Genomic DNA, 20,446 nt, shown 5'->3' on the forward strand with positions numbered 1-20,446 from the left:
AACGTAGCAAGAAACATTTAAGTTAAAAAAGTGTATTGAGAAACATATGAGTTAATTAAGAGCAGCACAGCACAACTAAGTAAAAAGGCAGAAAATGGACAACTTCACAGGTTCATAAACAGTGAGTACCGGCTGATAATCATAAATTTAAAAAATAGAAATGTTTGGCTACATTGGAAAGAAAGACACATTTGAATACTAACGAATAACTGACTCATGTATACAAAGCAAATTATGTAGTAATTTAAAGCAAATGAATTACTCAATGAGAAATGAGTACAAATTTTGCTGAGTGCATTGGATTTAAAGATATACAGTTTGCTTAGATGTTTAACTGCTCCAACCAAACCAGTTGAAATGAGCTTTGCTGATAATTGTGAAAGTAATACAGGAACAGTTAGAAACAAAACCATTGTTGATTACAGAACGCTTTAGGTTTCATAAGTGGAATTAAATGAAAGGAGAGATAATTTCAGTGCATGTGGCTGAATTGCAGAGATTGCCTGAGCATTATCAGTTAAATGATGGGTTTAATGATGCACAGATTGATAGCTTAGTTTGCAGAATCTTACAAAAAAGCACTCAAAAACAGCTCATAACTGAAGCACTACCCAGTGTAGGGTTCTCAGTAATACTAATTGTAATGTTAATTGTTAAGGCTGACAAAATAGCTTCTCTGTACTGTTAACTGCTGAGTAAGGGGTTCTCTGTAGCAGCATGTCTGGGTTATAATTAGTGATAACGGGACTTGTATTCATTTGCTAGCCAATGGAAGTCATGTTATTCTATTTGTATGTGGGGGAACTGGAGGAAAAGCGTGGGCCTTTGGTGGAGGAGAAGAGAAGAAGTCGGACGTGAGTCGAGCGCTCTGGTAGATCACTGGGAGTGATCTCAGTCCAGGGTTGACAGAGTTTGAAGGAGATTGAGGGGAGGAACGGATACCGAATTTCATGAGCTCCAATGAATTATTTGTGCACAGAACTGATAAAATTTATTGATTTGGCGCCTTTATTTTATTTGTTTCTACTAACCCATCACCAAGAAATAATTATAAGAGTAATCATTTACTTGCCTATTGTGTACCGTCTGATATTTTATGTCGTGGGCTTGTACCTGGGTGCAATCACACAGTATCCACACCAATGCGATTACTGAGTTGGTGGGGTCAACGCCCGTTTACCCTAGATGAATGGGAGTCAAGCGGGGCCTAGTCGCTACACTAGCTTTAAAAGAGCAGTTGAAATCACTGTCTCAATGGAAACAGCAGCCAGAGATGCAGTTGAGTTGGAGTCAGGAACAAAGGTGAGTATCAACAAAATTGTAGTGACTAAACAGAAACCAGCCTGACCAAACAAATTGTGTTAACATTGTGGCAAAAGCTCACATACACCAGACCAATGTAGATTTAAAGGGAAAACTTACAGAAAATGCAACAAAGTAGGATACATACAAAACGCCTGTAAGGCAGATAAAAATAAGCGTACTGCACAGGAAAGAGAAAAAGACAAAAAAATGTCAAGTGGTAGCTTCAAAAAGAGCAATAAACTGCATGCTGTTGATGAGAAATCTGACAATGATGACGGCAGCTTGTGGATTGGTGTGAGAAGAACAACATAAGCCTGAAATGGGGAGAAGGCAAAGGAAGTTATTGTGGACTTCAGGAAAGTGCAGACAAACCAGCCCCCTCTGTAACTACATGGCTCCACCAGACAGCGAATTAAGTGCACCAAGTTCCTGGAAGTTCACATTACCGTGACCTCACCTAGTCTCTTAATATCACCTCCCTGCAGAGGAAGGCACAGCAATGCCTCCACTTCCTAAGAAGACTGAGACAAGCAAAGTTGCCCCCTCCCTCATATTAACAGCATTTTACAGGAGCACCATTGAGAACATCCTGACAAGTTGCATCTCCACCTGGTATGGGAGCAGTCAAGCATCAGACCAGAAGTCCCTACAAAGGTCTGTGAGAGCAGCTGAGAGGATCACAGGGATCTCCCTACCCCCTATCAGGGACATTTATCTGGGGTGCAGTTTATGCAGGGCCCTTAGTATTATGAAGGATCCCACCCATCCATCCAGCATCCTCTGACTTTCTACCATCAGGCAGGAGACACCAATGCATAAAAATAAGAACAGTCAGGCTAAGAAATACTTTCCACCCCAGGCCATCAAGCTTCTGACCTCCCTGCTCCATCATATTTGAAGTGTCACTGGTTAATCTGTTCCATACCTTACAATATTTAATATTAATGTACTTTAGTTTGTTATTTATGTAGGATTCACCTGTAGATTTGATCCTTACCTTCATGTTATTGAGTATTATGAGTGCCACTGTGCTTTACACCCTGGTTTGGAGAAATTCCGTCTCCTTTCTATGTATATTATATACATGTATATAGTTAAATGACAATAAACTTGACTTGAGTGACAATCAATATAGACTATACCAGAAGTACATGACAAGTTAATTGAGTTGGAATTGGTCACTGGCTTGGCTGTTTCAGTCTTTCCACAAAATGAGTTTGAACGGCATTTCAAAGCTACCGAACTGCAGCCTGCAGATATCCAGCTAAGAACTTATACTGGAGAAAAGGTAACTCCTGTGGGAATGACATTCATAACAGTGAATTGCAAAAATCAACAAGCCACATTCAGCTTGTATGTGGTAAAAACCAGGAGGAATTGCACTGTGGGGTCATGACTGGCTGAGACAAGTACAACTTGATTCGAGATCCAGTCACCACTTGCATGCCACATCCCCTGAAATAGAGTCAATGGTAAGCAAATTAAGAAAGGGGCTGGATGATGCCACAACTGTCTCTATGCTGTACTCCATAATCTGTTGCCCAACAGAAGGTAAATAGGTGTTGGTGCCAACCTCTGTGCTTCAGGTAGGAAAGCATCTTGGACCAAGGAAGGACCATGCTACTCAAATAAATTGTGAAAATGATGAAAACAGTGGTCTGACTACAGCAGTTTTTGTAGGCATGATATGTTAATCAGACAGTTACTTGAGATATGTTGCTTGGTTTTAAGCTGGAAGAGAGTTCAATGAGCTTTAGGAAAGTTGCAACCATTTGATGTTTGTATGCATAGAGAACTAGAGTCTACTCTGCATGCCTTATGGTCATAGCAAGAACATCAAGTGGGAAACAAAAGGCTGCTTGTAAAAGAAAATGTAAAGACCAAAGGTTGCAGGAGGAATTGAAGACCAAAAAGAAAACAGTCAATGGAGGTATGAAAACAGAATTCGTTAGATGATGTTGTGGATGAGGAAACCAAGAGGAGAGATCAGATTATAAAGGGAGCAATAGAAAGATTAATAGGAGAATACTCCAGTAAACTAAATGCACCTATGCACCTTCTCAAGATCAAGATGCACAAACCAGAAGAAGAAGAAGGAAGAAGACAGGTGTCCAGAGCTGTCAGACAACTTCCTGCAGTCTAACACACCTCCTACAGCCAACAAGGGGGAGAGCCCAAAGCTAACATTGTTTCACAGCCACAAGTCTCACCTGCCAAGCTGAGTAACCCCCTTGTTAGGAACGATGTTATCCCACAAGAGTAAGACATCCTCCAAAGCAATTAAATCTTTAGGCCTGAATGGGACAATTTAAAATTTACTATGCTGTTGATATCTATACAGTTGTTTTGTTATATAGTATACTGTTTATACACTGTATATAAGTTGATATGTATTCTATATTAAGTTCAAGTTTATAGCTAAGCAGAGTTGTGTATTTAATATTTTAGTAATATTTGGGTAAGGTTGGAAATATATTGTTTTATTAAGCATTCTTTATTGTTCACCTAATGCATTGTGGGTTTTCTGTAAAAGTATGTAAATGGTACACGACAAAAAGCAACCACATCATACGTGTGCACTTCGCCTAAATCAAAAACCGAACAGGCTCACATTTCGGGCTCTTTTTTTTGCTTTTTATTAATTTTATGGTTTGGAGTTACAAAACATAACAGTATGCCCAGGTAACTGAAAGTGCTACACATTTCTGAGAACAGCTGCGATCAAAGCTTCAAGCCATCCCCACAGTGACTACCCAATCTCCTAACTCAGCCTTTCATATCCGTGACTTTGCATGCCTTGCCACCAATGCTCTCATTTATCTATACTTCATCCCCATTCCTCTGGCCTTCCTTACCTTCCATCACAACTCACATTCTAGTTACAAACAAGAGAAAATCTGCAGCGTCCTGCTGAAGGATCTCCGCCCATATCATCAACTGCCCTGTTTTTCATAGATGCTGCCTGGCCTGCTGAGCTCCTCCAGCATTTTGTGTGTATTGTTCACATTCTAGTTAACAATCCTACAACAGTCTGACAGAAGTAAATTGGTTTGAAGGCTTTGCTAAGCAGACAATTAACTCATTTTGGATTTAATTTTAAAGAGAATGGCTAAAATCTAAAATTGCATTTAAATAAGAAGAGCTTCATGCGAAGCCATGATAACATCTACAGAATTAGCCTTAGTTATGGTCTGGAACATTTAATTCTTTTGTTGGAATTTGATTTATCTATGGGCATACTTAATCATTTTAGTTTTAAATGGTAATTGTAGTATATACAAACTGAATAATCTGATGGGAACCGAAGCCTCTGCAGCTTGCATCCTACAAAGGTGTCCTCAGAAACATCATAAAACATGTTTCTTAATCTGTTCACACATACAGTACTTGAAAATATCATTCACTGGAATGATGAGTTGCTTTATTGTGGTCATTTAAGTACTTTGGTGCTGTATGATAAACAGCCACAGAGAGGGGATTAGCTCAAAGTGGAATAAAGCAACTCTGCATTGTGAATTAGTTTTATATTGAATGAAAATTTTGTACAGCAAGCAATCAACTCTGATCTCACAGCTGCTACATGATTTTTTTCTCTCTGTGCAAACCTTACCAAAGCATCACACTTGTGGTCATAAATCCAGATCTGTGAATACAAAAGCAGGACACTCTGCACCAATGTAAATAAAAAAAAAATACTATCATTCCTGGCTACCTGCAAACATTAGTTAATTTATAAAAACATTAAAGAATTTACAGGATTCCAGCTAATCTATCTTTAATATTGCTATACAACAGTTCCTTGCTGAATGCATTTTAATTAGATGAATTGCTGAACACAGCATAAAATGATAAAAGTTACGCAATTCCATGAATGCAGCATTTAAAGTGTTTTGCACACGCTCAGCTGCTTTTCACATCTCTTGATGCATATGCATGTGGATGAAAATCTACTTAATTAAATTTGGTATGCTAATACTTCAGAACTGATTTTAATATAACATTATGCAAGCAGTGAAAGTAAGAGCAGGGATCTTATCTATTTTAAGAGTCCTAGCATTACAGCACAGATACAGGCCTTTTAGCACAACGCTCATGCCAAAAAATTACCAGCATTCAGCCGACAACGTCCAAGCCCTAACGCTCCGTGTACCAATGCAAGTGCTTCTTAAATGATACTATTGTATCTGCTTCAACCACTTCCCTGTCAGTTCATACCATATACCCACCACCTTCTGGATGAAAAAGTTGATCCTTGGCTCATTTTCAATTTTTTCCCCTCTCACCCTAAAGCTACAGTATGCCTCCTAGTTTTGAACTTGCCTGCCCTGGGGAAGAGACTGTTAACATCCATCAGACCTATGCCTCTCATTATTTTAAGATCAGCCATTATTCTCCCACTTTACAAGGAATAAAGATCTAGCCTGTCCATCCCTTAATTCACAGCCTCTAGCTCTGGCAACATTCTCATAAATCTTCCCTGCGCTTTTCAGTTTAATCCTGTATTTTCTTACAGTATACACCGTACTCCACTACTCCAAGTGTGGTCAACCTCAGGCAATTGCAACATAATGTCCCAACTACTATACACAATGCATGTATGCTAAGTGGATCTTTTTTCATCATCCTGACTATCTGTGATGGCATGTTCAATGAGTTTTACACTTATACTCCTCAGTCCCTTTATTCCATTACACCTTATAGTGCTTTGCCATTAATAATACAAGCCCTACATTGGTTTGACTTTCCAAAATGATTTGCCATGGTTCACTCTGGGCAAATGTGTAGCAGAGGATTCAGTAACTTCACACTCGCCTGTATTGAAATTCATTTGCCACTTCTCAACCCACTTCCCAAACCTAGCAAGATCCCCGTAATCTATAATAACCATATTTACTATCAACAACACTGCCTAATTTCATATCATCTACAAACTTACTGACCAAGCCCTGTGCGTTGACATCCAAAAAATTTATTTAAATAACAAACAAGGTTCCCAATACTAACCCCTGCAGCCCACCGCTAGCTATTGGTTCAATTCTATAACTCAAACAATATTCAAACACCACACTGTGCTCCCTACCTCTGAGCCAATGATGAATCTACCTAACTGGCTCTCCCTGGATTCTCAGGGACCTAACCTTCTTGATCAGCCGACTATAAGGGTTTCTGTCAAATTGTATTCATAATATAAAAAATATATACAAGTACAAAGCTAAGAACTCTGCAAGTGACATTTGTAGTGTCATTCAGTCTATACATTCAGTGTCACTGGTTCTTTACGTTAGTAGTGTTGGCATATATTTTTTGTACCTACTATCATTGTCACTCATGTGGCCCTCTTGGATTATACAACTTCATTTGCCTGAGGGGCCACCTCACTGGACCAAACTCCTCAATGTCCAGAAGGATCTCATTGAAGCAGTGCTTTCCAACAGCACCTTTGGATTGGCTGCACAGAGCATCCCTCAGCACTTAACCCTGCAGCTTGGAATGTGCTAGTCAGCAGTATTCCCTTATAGAATCACATTGTGCTGGACAACCAGCAAGTTCTGGGTAGACTAAAGGACATCTTTCACTAAGTTGATGATCTTTCAGAAACACTTAATTTCTGTCTCTGTGAACATCCCTGGGAGCAGTCAAGGGTCTGAGAATCCTTGACTATATACTTGCTCAGAATGAACCATGACAAGGCACCTTGCATCCGCCTCCAGACTCTGTTTCAAAATACACAATTAACTAAGACATGATTGACTGGCTCCTCCTCTTTGCAACTGTCCTAAGTGCAATATTCATTGGGAGTAAGATTCTGAAGGCATCTCTCCCTGCCAGCTAAGCAAAGCTTTGGTGCCTGTTGGTGAGTTCTGGTGATGAGGAAGATTGAGGAGAGATTTGATAGAGGTATACAAAATTACTTCCTCAGGGACCGTTACCTCATCGTAGTGAGGGGGGCTTGTGTATCTCCGTGACGTTATGAGCTGTACCATGTAGAGCTACGGAAGATTGACAGGTCATGGCAGAGAGATCAGACTAAATATGGTCCACTGGAGAAGGAAATGGCAACCTACTCCAGTAATTTGCTAAGAAAACCTTACGGATGAAATCCATGAGATCACGAAGAGTCAGACTCGACCTAAAGACTGAACAACACATACAAAATCATGAGGGGTATAGACAGGGTAAATGCAAGCAGGCTTTTTCCATTGAGGTTGGTTGGGACACTACGACTAGAAGTCATGGGATAAGTGTGAAAGGTGAAAAGTTTAAGGGGAACATGGGGGAAAACTTCTTCATTCAGAGGGTGGTGAGAGAGTGGAACAAGCTACCAGTACAAGTGGTGTACATGAGCTCAATTTCAACTTTTAAGAGACGTTTGGATAGGTACGTGGATGGTAAGGATATGGAAGGCTATCGTCTCGGTGCAGGTCAATGGGAGTGAGCAGGTTAAATATTTTGGTATGGACAAGATGGGCCAAAAGGCCTGTTTCTGTGCTGTACTTCTCTATGACCCTATGACTCTGTATGTGGACGATCTGTTACCATCTTGGCTTGATTGAACGCAGTTTTAAACTGCAGATTGCAAGGACATTTGGGCAAATGCAATTGGGTCCATACTTAAGTAAGTAGGGGGCCACCATGCATGTAGCTGTTATTTGAACTTATTATACCTGAGGCCTGAATGGAGTTGCAAATTGTACTTTCTCCTTTTTAAGTATTTTGAGCAGCCAATATTAATTAAGGCCATATTGAGTCTTGTTTCCATCACTTTTACGTGGGCTAGCTTCTTGCGTCTCCACCTCTCAGCCTGGGAGTAAAATTTAATCCTTTAATCTTCCACCAATTTGTTTTTTTGTCCACAGTGGCTAGAAAACTGCACTAAATCGTCTTGGTGATATAGCACATTTATATATCATTTGCTGACATCAAGATTTGGCTTCAGCTGAATCATGAGGCTGAGCAGAGGTTAAGTACATTCTCAGAAGGTGCAAATGAAAATGGAATATAAATCAACTTGCATTATTCTGGAGCACCTTTTAACAACTAACTAAAATGCAACACAGAGAGGCTGCAGCTGAAGCCAAGGTTACAAAAGATACATAATACCTAATTTTACATTACAAATGCAATCAGTGCACATCTCCCATCCTAACAATTGCTAACAAAAGGTTTCAAGTCATTAAAACGAACTAATAGAAACCTGGAAGCCATTTATTTCCTGGAGCCATTAACCTGCGGAAAATGCATAAACTTCCACTGGATCAGACAGTAACCACAGATTACTTTGTTGACTGGAGACTAAATGCACTGCCTCAGAAGGCAGTGGAGGCCAATTCTCTCGATGCTTTCAAGAAGGAGCTAGATAGTTATCTTATGGATAGGGGAATCAAGGGTTATGGGGACAAGGCAGGAACCGGGTATTGATAGTAGATGATCAGCCATGATCTCAGAGTGGCAGTGCAGGCTCAAAGGGCCGAATGGTCTACTTCTGCATCTATTGTCTATTGTCTATAAATAAGTGGGGTTCAAAACATGATGAGATTAGAATCTGGGATTCCGAAGGAAAAAGTTACTTTGTTTAACACTTCCAGTGACAATGTATAAGTGAGGTGCAGCATGTGTATAAAATGTTTTTTTTTAACTTTTGAAAATTAAAATGCAAAAATTACAAACACTTAATCTTGAGTGAAAGGGAAAAGTGAATTTATCAATAGAATGAACTAGGTTTAGATAAATCTACCAGACATCATCAATCCCAGGGCTAGACTCTTTGCAAGTATGACAAATTTCTAAAGATTATTGTTGTCAATCTGATGCCAGATTTATGAATATTTTGTGGCAACGGGACAGAAGTTTGTGAACGAGGAAAACTGAAGTTGATGAGATCCATTCATAATAGAGGGGAGATGTTGTTGAGAACGTCAAGAGTTAAATAAAACTCATTTAACTCCCAGTTTAGCTCAAAGGTAATAATCTCTGAACTAGTGCCTAAATCACAAAGAAACTGTTTTCAAAAATGAGAGATTAGGGTACTTTACATGACTTTAAAGAGTTGGCATGAAGAAGAGTTGTTTTCAAGAAACTCTGGCACCACATAACAGGAAACAGTTCCAACAGTGGAGCGGCTCTGACTGATCTGAATGGATCCACTGTCCTTGTGGCAAGAGTAAATGGGAAGTTTCAAAGGCTTTAGATAAATATGACAGAATAGACAGAATCTCAAGGAATAAGTAGTGAGGAAATACATAAAGTCAGTGGACAGAAATGTAAAAGGATGGTTAAAATAAGCATAATTATTGAAATGCATTTAACTGTCTGTATATTAATACACAGACTATACTAAATAAAACATGGAAACTGGATAAAGCAATACGTTGCAAGAAATCAGATAGAATTGGGCTTGCAAAATTTTGACAAATATAATGCAGGAGTGGAAATTCAATATTATGAAGTACAATATATTTAGAAATTACAGGGAGGGCAAAGAGGAGATGGAGTAACTGTTTATTAGAGTTAGCATAACATTAGTAGGAAAAATGGCACATTTATCAAGTAATATACAGTAGAAATAGACATTATAGAGTCTGTGAAAAAGTAACACACTGACAGCTACTTAGCAGGTGCATAGAGGCTCATTAGCGAATTGCAGAGCAGGGCATCTATCTTCTCACTCTGCCTCAGACTCATCTTAGATCTCTTAGGACTCCAGGAAAAAATGTCTATGTGCAGCTCACGGGAGAATGACTCCACACAGTAACATTGGCCCAGATGAATTGGCTGAGTCATAGACACAACATGGAAACACGCATTTTGACTCACTTAGTCTGCACTAATCATCTACCACCTATTTACACTAATCTCAAGAGGATCACCTTTCTTATTTTCCCCACGTTCTCATTAACTTCTCTCAGATTCTAACACTCTCCTACAGCAGCCAGTTAATCTACTTACTCACATGCTTTTGGGACGTGAGAAGAAACGGGTGCACCTGGCAGAAATCCACACAGTCACAGGGAGAACATGCAAACTCGACATAGACAGCACCTTAGTCAGGATTGAACATGGGTCCCTGGCTCAGCGAGGCAGTGGCTTGACTAGTTTCTCCACTATGTTGCCACTGGATCACAAGATGGAATGATTCAAAGAGCTAGAGAGGATACACAGTGAAATGTTTGGTATATTTCCTTCCTGTCAGATTGAATACACAAGCTGACTCGGCATATGAAGGGGTCCATTTAGAGTTCTGTAACACCACAGCACAAAAACAGTCCTTACAGCCCACCTAGTCCATGCTAGCCTGGTCTACCTGGACTCAACTACCTGTACCCGAACCATAGCCATCCGGACCCCTCTCATCCATGCACCTTTTCAACCTGCTCTCAAATGCTATAACTAATCCCACATCTTCTGTTTCCACTTGCATCTTGTTCTACACTCCCACCACCCTCTCATTTCACCTTTCACTCTGTGACCTTGAATTCTATTCTTACCCAGCTTGAGCAGAGAAAACCTGCATGAATTCTTCCTATCTATACCCCTCATAAGTTTGTTACCTCAATAAGATCTCTCCTCATTCTCCTATGTAATAAATTCCTATCCTGTTCAGTCTTTCCCTATAAAACAGATCCTCAAGTCCTGGCAATATTCTTATAATTTTCTCTGCATTCTTTCAAGCTTATTTATATCTTTCCTGAAGGTAGGTGACCAGAACTGCACATGAAGCACTTCAATTATTCCACATGAAGTGTTGTCAAACCTCTCTTCTACTCTGGAAGTGATGCACACTTCTGTGTTGGCCATTGTGAACACAGTGGTTGGGGAACACACATAAAAGTTGCTGGTGAACGCAGCAGGCCAGGCAGCATCTCTAGGAAGAGGTGCAGTCGACGTTTCAGGCCGAGACCCTTCGTCAGGACTAACTGAAGGAAGAGTGAGTAAGGGATTTGAAAGTTGGAGGGGGAGGGGCAGATCCAAAATGATGAGTAAGGAATTTGAAAGTTGGAGGGGGAGGGGGAGATCCAAAATGATCAGTAAGGGATTTGAAAGTTGGAGGGGGAGGGAGAGATCCAAAATGAAAATCATTTTGGATCTCCCCCTCCCCCTCCAACCTTTAAATCCCTTACTCACTCGTCCTTCAGTTAGTCCTGACGAAGGGTCTGGGCCTGAAACGTCGACTGCACTGCTTCCTAGAGATGCTGCCTGGCCTGCTGCGTTCACCAGCAACGTTTATGTGTTGCTTGAATTTCCAGCATTTGCAGAATTCCTGTTGTTTACAGTGGTTGGGAGGCAGGTTTCAACTTCATAAAGCAAAGGACATACAAAATCTTTGTGTCACCCTGAAGTCTCAGAACTTTCAATCAATTCAAGATATCAGGTGACTCAAGACGATAATAAACACAAGAGATTCTGCAGATGCTGGAAATCTAGAGCAACACACAAAATGCTGGAGGAACTCAGCAGGTCAGGTACCATCTATGGAAATGAAGGGCCAGAGTTGCCCCTACTTCCTGAGGAGACTGAGGTCCTTTGGAGCATGCAGGCCTCTCCTTCACATGTTCTACCAGTCTGTTGTTGCCAGTACAATCTTCTATGTGGTGGTGTGCTGGGACAATGGCATCAACACGGGTGATGCCAACAAGTTCAATAAACTGATTAGAAAGGCTAGCTCTGTTATAGGAGTCAAATTGATCACACTGGAGGCTATGGTAGAACAAAGGAGCTTGCAGAAAATCCTAGCAATTGTGGACCATGTTTCTCACCCTCTGCATGCCACCTCGGCTGAACAGAGTAGTATTTTTAGTAATAGACTAAGACAGCTGTGCTACTCCAAAGAGTGGTATATGAGGTCATTCTTACTCATGGCCATTATTCTCTATTAGAGTCTACCTATAGCCAGGGAAGTGATGACCCCCTCTCATGTTAGGCTGTTTGTGGTAACTTTTTTTTTATTCTTTCTGATTTATTTCTCTTCCAATATTTATATCTGTGCACTTTTAATGCTACTGTGACACTGTAAATTCATTTGGGATCAATAAAGTATCTATTTATATATCTATCTCTCTAAACAGTTAATGTTTCAGGCCTTCATCAGGAGTTGGGCATTGGCCCTTCCAGAAGAAGGGTCTTGGCCCAAAACATCGACAGTTTATTCATTTCCCTTGATACTGCCTGACCTGCTGAGTTCTTCCAGCATTTTATGCGTGTGAGACTCATGGCAATGATATGTGGATCCCTGCTAAGCAAGAGCTTGCAGAAGGTTGGTCTCCAGCACTGTTCTAGACAACTGAATAAACTTGGGAATGGAGCCCTGTTTCTTGGATCTCCAGAATTAGGTTTTATTATCATTGACATACAGTACATCTTTTGCCACAGCAGTACAGTGCAAGACATAAAATTACTGTAAGTTACAAAATAAATAGTGCAAAAGAGGAATAGTGAGGTGGTGTTTATGGACCATTCAGAAATCTGAGAACAGAGGAGAAGGAATTGTTCTTTTAAAATTGAGAATGTACCTTCAGGTTCCTGTACCTCCTCCCTGATGGCAATGATAAGAAAAGCGCATGTCCTGGATAGTAAGGATCTATAACGATGGATGCTGCCATCTTGAGGCACTGCCTTTTGAAGAAAGGAGAGGGTTGTGTTTGTGAAGCAACTGGCTGCAGCCACTTGCCTTCCTGTGCATTGGAGACTCCATATCAGGTGGTAATGTAAACCAGTCAAAATGCTCCCCATTGTACATCTGTAAAAATTTGATCAAGACATTGGTGACATACCATCTCCTGAAACACCTAATGAATGTTCTCCTACCATGGGTGCCATGGTAGTGTTCCAATTAGTGTACTGCTAATGCAGCTTGGAGCGTTCGGAGTTCAGAGTACCGTTCTGGTGACATCCAATAAGTGTTTGTGTGTTCTCCCAGGGACTGTGTGGGTTTCCTCTTGGTGCTCCAGTTTCCTCCCACAGTCCAAAGACAGATCGGTTAGTGGGTTAACTGGTCTTTGTAAATTGTCCTGTGATTAGGCTACTGTGACTTTAGTAGGTTGCTGGGTGGTGTGGCTCACTCGGTATGAAGGGCCTGTTTCATGCTGTGTGCCTAAATAAATGAATAAATAGAACGCAATGTGCCTTCTTCAGGATTACATTAATCCATGTGTTGGACCCAAGATAGATGAAGGCTTTGGTTACCTGCATGCAATATTTCCCTAACCACTAGACAAAAGTGAAGTCAGAAAAAATAAAATAAACATCAGCTGCTGGAAATTTTAAATTAAAAATAGAAAGTGCTGGAAAAACTCAACAGGTCAAGCAGCATCTGTGGAAAGGGAAGCATCATTAACGCTTCAGGGCTGTGAACCTTCATCAAACAAGTTCTGATGAAGGTTCCTGAATCTGAAATGCTCTATGTTTTACTTTCTATAGACACTGCCTGAGCTGTGGAGTTTCTCCAGCAATTTCTGTTTTCATTTAGAAATAGAAGGACTGGCTGAGAATTACGGAATAGAATTCCTGAAGTGCCGACAGAAAACTTGAATTTTGGATAGAACAACCTTAGTGCCTAATGTGGTGATATGACATGTAAGAATGTGATTGGAGAGAGTTCTGAGCATTCGCAGGGATGATAGAAAGATCCAGAAACATGACATTGTAAATTCGTTGTGGTTGTAGTTCTAGTTTAAACAGAATCGAAGATAATTTTCTGAAAAAAGAGTTTGAACTGTTTTGGTGTTGCTAACAGTTTTACAAATGGAAGGTTTGCAGCCTCCATCGACACTTCAATTGTCTGGGAACATAGCTGTGAACTGGAGAAAACTTAAGCAACGTTTTGAATTGTACTTATCGGTGATCGATGAGGATCAAAAACCGGTAAAAACGAAAGCTGCACTTCTACTCCACATAATAGGTTACTATGCAATTGAGGTATATAATCATTTTATTTCTGAAAATGGAGATAATTTAAGGTTAAAATCAATAATGGACAAATTTGAAGCATTTTGTATATTGAAATGTAACGTGACGTACGGGCGGCATAGATTTCTTACATGTACGCAGAGAGCTGGTGAAACTATTGATCAATATGTTCCTGAGTAAGGACACCAGAGTAAAACGTGAGTTTGGAGAACTGACAGACTCTTTCATTAAAGACAGAATTGTTTGTGGCATTCTGGATAATGGTCTGACAGAAAGACTGTTAAGAGAACAAGACTGAGACTTGGTAAAAGCTTTGATGCTCTGCAAAGCTTCGGAAACTGTGACGCCACAAGCTAAAGAACTTGTCATTGAGAACCGCAACATAGACGCAATGAGAATGTGTGAACATATTAGAAAAAATAATAAAATGATAACAAAACTGACAGAGAGCAAGATGTCATCTGAGACAAAAAAGCCACATGATCGCTGTGGGTGGCAGCATCAGCCAAAACAGTGTCCAGCATATGGGAAAATGTGCAATGACTGCAGTAAGAGTAATAATTTTTCATGCCGTTGCAGAAGTAGGAAGAAAATAAAACAAGTAAATGTAGTCCTTGAAACTAAACTTCTAAGTTTTATATAGATGTGCTTTGTGAAAACAAACAAAGTAAGAATGACTGGACTATTCCATTGCAAGTGAACCAAAACAATATTCTGTTTAAACTGGATATCGGAGCACAAGTAAATGTTCTTGCAGAATCTGAGTTTAATGCAGTAAAGCCAAGACCAAAGTTACATAAGACAAATATAAAAGTGACTGGGTATTCAAGTGCAGACATTCCAGTTAAAGGAACATGTGTGGCAAAAGTATCACACAAAAATATTGTGTACGCACTTTCATTTGTGGTGGTGCCAAGGAATGTACAGTCAATACTGGGTTTATCTGTCTGTGAGAGACTGAATTTGGTGAAAAGAGTCTTAGTCCTGGACAGTGACACAGAGTCAGAATACAGTGACTTGATGAAAGAGTATGAGGACTTGTTCAAAGGCCTTGGTTGTCTTCCAGTAGAGCACATGATTAAAATTGCCACCCGTAGTACATCCATGCAGAAAAGTGCCTTTTGCATTACACCATCAACTGAAAACAGAGCTTGACAGACTGGAACGGCTAGGAGTCATAAAAAAATTGATGAACCGACTGAATGGGTCAATTCGCTTGTCATTGTTGATAAGAAAAATGGAAAACTGAGGATTTGCTTAGATCCAAGAGACTTGAATTGAGCCATTAAAAGAGAGCATTTCAAATTGCCTACTCGTGAAGAAATTATGTTACAGTGTGCTAATGCAAAGTACTTCAGTAAATCAAATGCATCCTCTGGATTCTGGCAACTTAAACTAGATGAACCAAGTTCTAATTTGTGTACCTTTAACACTCCTTTTGCCAGATACTGTTTTCTTTGGCATCCGTTTGGAATTACATCAGCTCCTGAAGTGTACCATAAAACCATTCACATGTTATATGAGCACATCAAGGGTGTGGATACATCCATGGACGATATTATTGTTTGGAGATCAACTAAACAGGAGCATGACGCTAGACTCAGACAAGTCTTTGAGGCAACATGCAAGGCAAACCTGAAGTTGAATAAAGACAGATGTCAGCTAGGAGTGACTGAACTTACCTTTGTGGGTGATATGATCAGCAATTAGGTTGTGCGCCCTGATCCATTGAAGGTATCTGCTATTGAGAACATGCCAAGACCGCAATGTAAAAAGGATGTTCAAAGGATCATGGGAATGGTCAACTACATGTGAAAATTCATACCCAATCTTTTGGAACAGCTTGCTCCATTGAGGCAGCTAACAGAAAAGAAAAATGAATGGAGCTGGAATCATGAACAGGAGAAGGCATGGCAAAATCTCAAGGAAGTGCTCACTAAAGAACCTGTGTTGAAATTCTATGATGCTGAGAGACCCATCAAAATCTCATGTGATGCTTCTCAAGCAGGATTAGGAGCAGTATTACTCCAGAAACATGATCAGGAATGGCTACCAGTGGCATATGCATCTTGTTCATTATCTGATCCAGAAACAAGGTATGCCCAAATTGAAAAATAATTGGTCAGCATTGCGTTTGCTTGTGAGGGATTTCATCAGTTTGTGTCAGGGCAATCTATTGATGTTGAAACTGATCATAAGCCTCTGAATGCATTGTTTCACAAATCTTTAAGCGACTGTCCTTTGCAAATTCGGTGAATGATGATCAAATTGCAAAGATATGTATTGAATGTGTCATACACACCTGGAAAATTCATGTACACGGCTGACACACTTTCCAGAGCTGTGGATCCAACAACAAAATACAGTCACAGGGACGCTGTTGATGTTCAGGCACTTGTTGATATGATCACAGAGACTGTACCTGTTGCTCCTGAAATGTTTGGAACTGCTGCATCTTGAGACAGAGAAGGACAAAATTCAAGTGGTAATACAAGAGGTGATGGATGAATGGCCAGATAATAAGAATGGCTGTACCTCAGAAGTACAAGAATATTGGAACCACAGATCACAACTTTCTGTGGTGGATGGGATATTGTACAAAGGTAGCAGAATTGTGATTTCTAAAAGTCTCTGAAAGGAAATGCTTGGGAAAATTCATGAAGGCCACATAGGTATTGAAAAATGTAAGAGAAGGGCGTGGGAAGTGATGTTTTGGCCTAGGATGAATCAAGAAATTGCAGAATTGGTGTCTTCTTGTCAAATATGCCTGAACTACCAACCTAGCAACCCTAGGGAACCACTGCATCCACATCCTAGTCCTCAGAGACCTTATCAGAAGGTAGGCGTTGATCTTTTTGTAACTGACAACAAAGATTATCTATTAATAACAGATTACTACTCATTGCATCCTGAAGTATGTGGTCTGTGCAGAACAGCAGCAGAGAGTGTAACTGCATGCATGAAATCGGTTTTTTCCAGACATGGTGTACCTGATGAAGTTTTTACAGACAATGGTCCACAATTCAATGGTGAATGCATGTAATACTTTGCTCATGAATAGGGCTTTGTTCATACAACATCTAGTCCATTTTTCCCTCAATCCAATGGATTAGTTGAGAAGTCGGTAGGAATTATCAAGAAACTGATGCACAAAGCAAAAGATAGTGGAGGTGATTTTTATAAAGCTTTGTTAGCCTATTGCAGTACTCCACTTGAATGTGGATTTTCACCTGCTCAGCTCTTGACGGAATGCCGTTTGAGATCCAATCTGCCAATAGATGAGAGCCTTCTGAGAACAGAGGGAGGTGAACAAGTGAAAAGATAGAAAGATGAACATAAATTAAAGCAGAAAATATACTTTGACAGATGTTATCGTCCATTACCTGAACTGCACCAAGGAGATGAAGTAAGGATACAAGACAAAATGAACACAAGGACACAGAAAGCTACAGCACTTGAAGAAGTACAACCCAAATCATACATGGTCCAAACAGAAGGAGCAGTGTTAAGAAGAAATCGCAAAGACCTCAAGAAAGAGCCAACTTCAGAGTTTCAGTTAACTGATGCAGACTAGACAAAACATGGAAATAACAACGAAACACAAGAACTGTGTGAACAACTTACAAGATCTACTCGTGTTAATAAACCCCCAGAGAGGCTGATAGAGACATGTTAAATTATGCATTTGCTCTGGCCAATATTGCTATTTGTTTTTTTTAAGGAAAGGAAGATGTGGTGATATGACGTGTAAGAACATGATTGGAGAGAGTTCTGAGCATGCTCAAGGATAATAGAAAGATAGAGGAACATGGTATTGTAAAAAAGTTGTGGTTGTTGTTAAATAAAAGTTCTAGTTTAAACAGAAGATGGTTCTTTATTAGTAACCCATGGTATGTATGAATACAAAGAACACAACACCTAAAATGCTTCTTCCATGCCTTTCAGTCTAAAGACGTTGAACTGCAGTCAATGGAGAGTGCACAAGTGAGGAGCAAGTGGCTCTTACAGTTAAAATTTTAATTCAAGGCAATGTGTCCTCGAGTGGAAAAATACATCTGTTTACTGTTAAACACTACTGTTTTTTCACAACTTTCTTAGACAATTGTGAAGATTTAGTGTGACATCTAAAACTTTCATAAACTTTGATAGATGTGTAGTTAAGAGTATACTGAGTGGCTACATCATTGCCTGGTATGTAAACACCAATGGCCTTGAACAGAAAATCCTACAAAAAGTAGTGGATATGGCACAGCCCATCACAAGTAAAACTTTCCCCATTGAGCACACCTGCACAGGACATTGTTGCAGGAACTACTTCTGGGGCACCTTGGGAATGGCAAACTCCTGCAGCATAGCTCAATGGATACAATTAAATACTCCCATTTCAGCTTGATACTGCTGAGAATGACAACTGCTTCCAAGGTCTGTACAGTTAATAAAGGCGGTTTAATGCGATTAACCCTTTCCATACCAGATGCAGCAATTCAGATTGATGGCTTCACTATACCAATATATCAAGATAGGACTGTTGAGTCTCTCAAAAGCAGACGTGGTGGTGTATGCCTCATGATCAACTCCTCTCGGTGCACAAATGTATAAATGTTGTTCCAGTTCTGCTCACCAAACCTGGAATATCTTGCAAATAAGTGCTGTCCATTTTATCCGCCACGGGAGATTTCTGCGATCATTTTGGTAGTGGTGTACATTCCACCTCAGACCAACATCAAACAGGCTCTAGATCATCTGAGCAATGGGATCAAAATGCATGAAACTGCCCACACTGACGTCTTCACCATCATTCTGGGGGATTTTAACCAGGCCAGCCTGAAAAAGTCACTAAGTAATTACCATTAACCATCAATCACTTGTAGTATCAGAGGAAATAACACACAGGACCACTGTTACACCACCATCAAGAATGCTTATTGTACTATCCCACACCCACACTTCAGTAAGTGTGATTACCTGCTGTACTTATACTCCCTGAGTATAGATGGAAACTGCAGCACCAGTAGTGAGGACCAAGAATATATGGACAAAGGAGACACAGGAGCACTTACAGAATTGCTTTGAATTGGTATGCCACAGATGTTACCGCCTATTAAAACCTATGTGGATGAGAGTGTGCCAATGAAAACTTGTTGTTCATTCCCAAACCAAAAGCCGTGGGTGAACCAAGAGGTACATTGTTTGCTGAGGGCTAGATCTGTGGCATTTAAGTCTGGTGACCCAGGTCTGTACAAGAAAACCAGGTATGACTGGCGGAAGGGTATTTCAAAAGCAAGGAGACAGCTTTGAGCTAGGATGGAGGTGACATCGGATGTACGACAATACTGGCGGGGTTTGCAAGACATTACTTCCTACTAAGTGAAACCCAATAGCATGAATGACAACGATGCCTCACTATCAGATAAGCTCACCGTCTTCTACAGTATGCCCACTTTAAAAAGGGGAATGTAGCTACAGCTGCGAAGATCCCTGTTGCACCCACTGACCCACTCCAACCCTGACAGCATTGGAGGCTGATGTTAGGCTGTCCTTAAGAAGGGTGAACCCTCGCAAGGAGGCAGAGCCTGAAGGAGTACTTGGTAAGATTCTGAAAACATAAGCCAACCAACAGGCAGGAGTATTCAAGGACATTTGCATGCTCTCAACTTCCCACCTGCTTTGAGAGGTTGTTCTTGGCTAGAATGAACCCCTGCTTCAGCAAGAGCCTGGACTCACTGCAATTTGCCTATCACCACAATAGGTCTACTGCAAATGCAATTTCAATGGCTCTCACATGGCCTTAGATCACCTGGGCAACACAAACACCTATGTCAGTATGTTGTTTATTGACTGTTGCTCAGTATTTAACACCACCATTTTCACAGTCCTCATCTATAATGGAACCTGGGTGTCCGTACCTCCTCTGCAATTGGATCTTTGACTTCCAAACCGGAAGACCACCATCTGTGCAAATTGGTGATAATATCTTCTCTTCGCTGAGAATCAACACCAGTGCAACTAAAGGGTGTGTGTTTAACCCACTGCTCTACTCTCTCAGTACCCATGACTGTGCAGCTAGGTATAGCTCAAATACCATCTCTAAATTTGCTGATGATAAAACTATTGTTGGTAGAATCTCTGAAGCAGATGAGGGTGTAGAGGAGTGAGATATACCAGCTAGTTGGATGGTGTCACAGCAACAACATTGCAATCAATGCGTAAGGTGAAAGAGTTGATTGTGGACTTCAGC

The 20,446-nt window shown here is 40.4% G+C and overlaps 1 protein-coding gene across 1 annotated transcript in view; it reads right to left on the reverse strand.

Moving 5' to 3' along the window:
- Positions 1 to 20,446, reverse strand: part of LOC140200825 (glutamate receptor ionotropic, delta-2-like) — a 601,297-nt gene that overhangs the window by 192,403 nt on the left and 388,448 nt on the right. The window lies entirely within an intron of this gene.

Source organism: Mobula birostris, chromosome 7, assembly GCF_030028105.1.
Source record: "Mobula birostris isolate sMobBir1 chromosome 7, sMobBir1.hap1, whole genome shotgun sequence".
NCBI classification, from domain to species: domain Eukaryota; kingdom Metazoa; phylum Chordata; class Chondrichthyes; order Myliobatiformes; family Myliobatidae; genus Mobula; species Mobula birostris.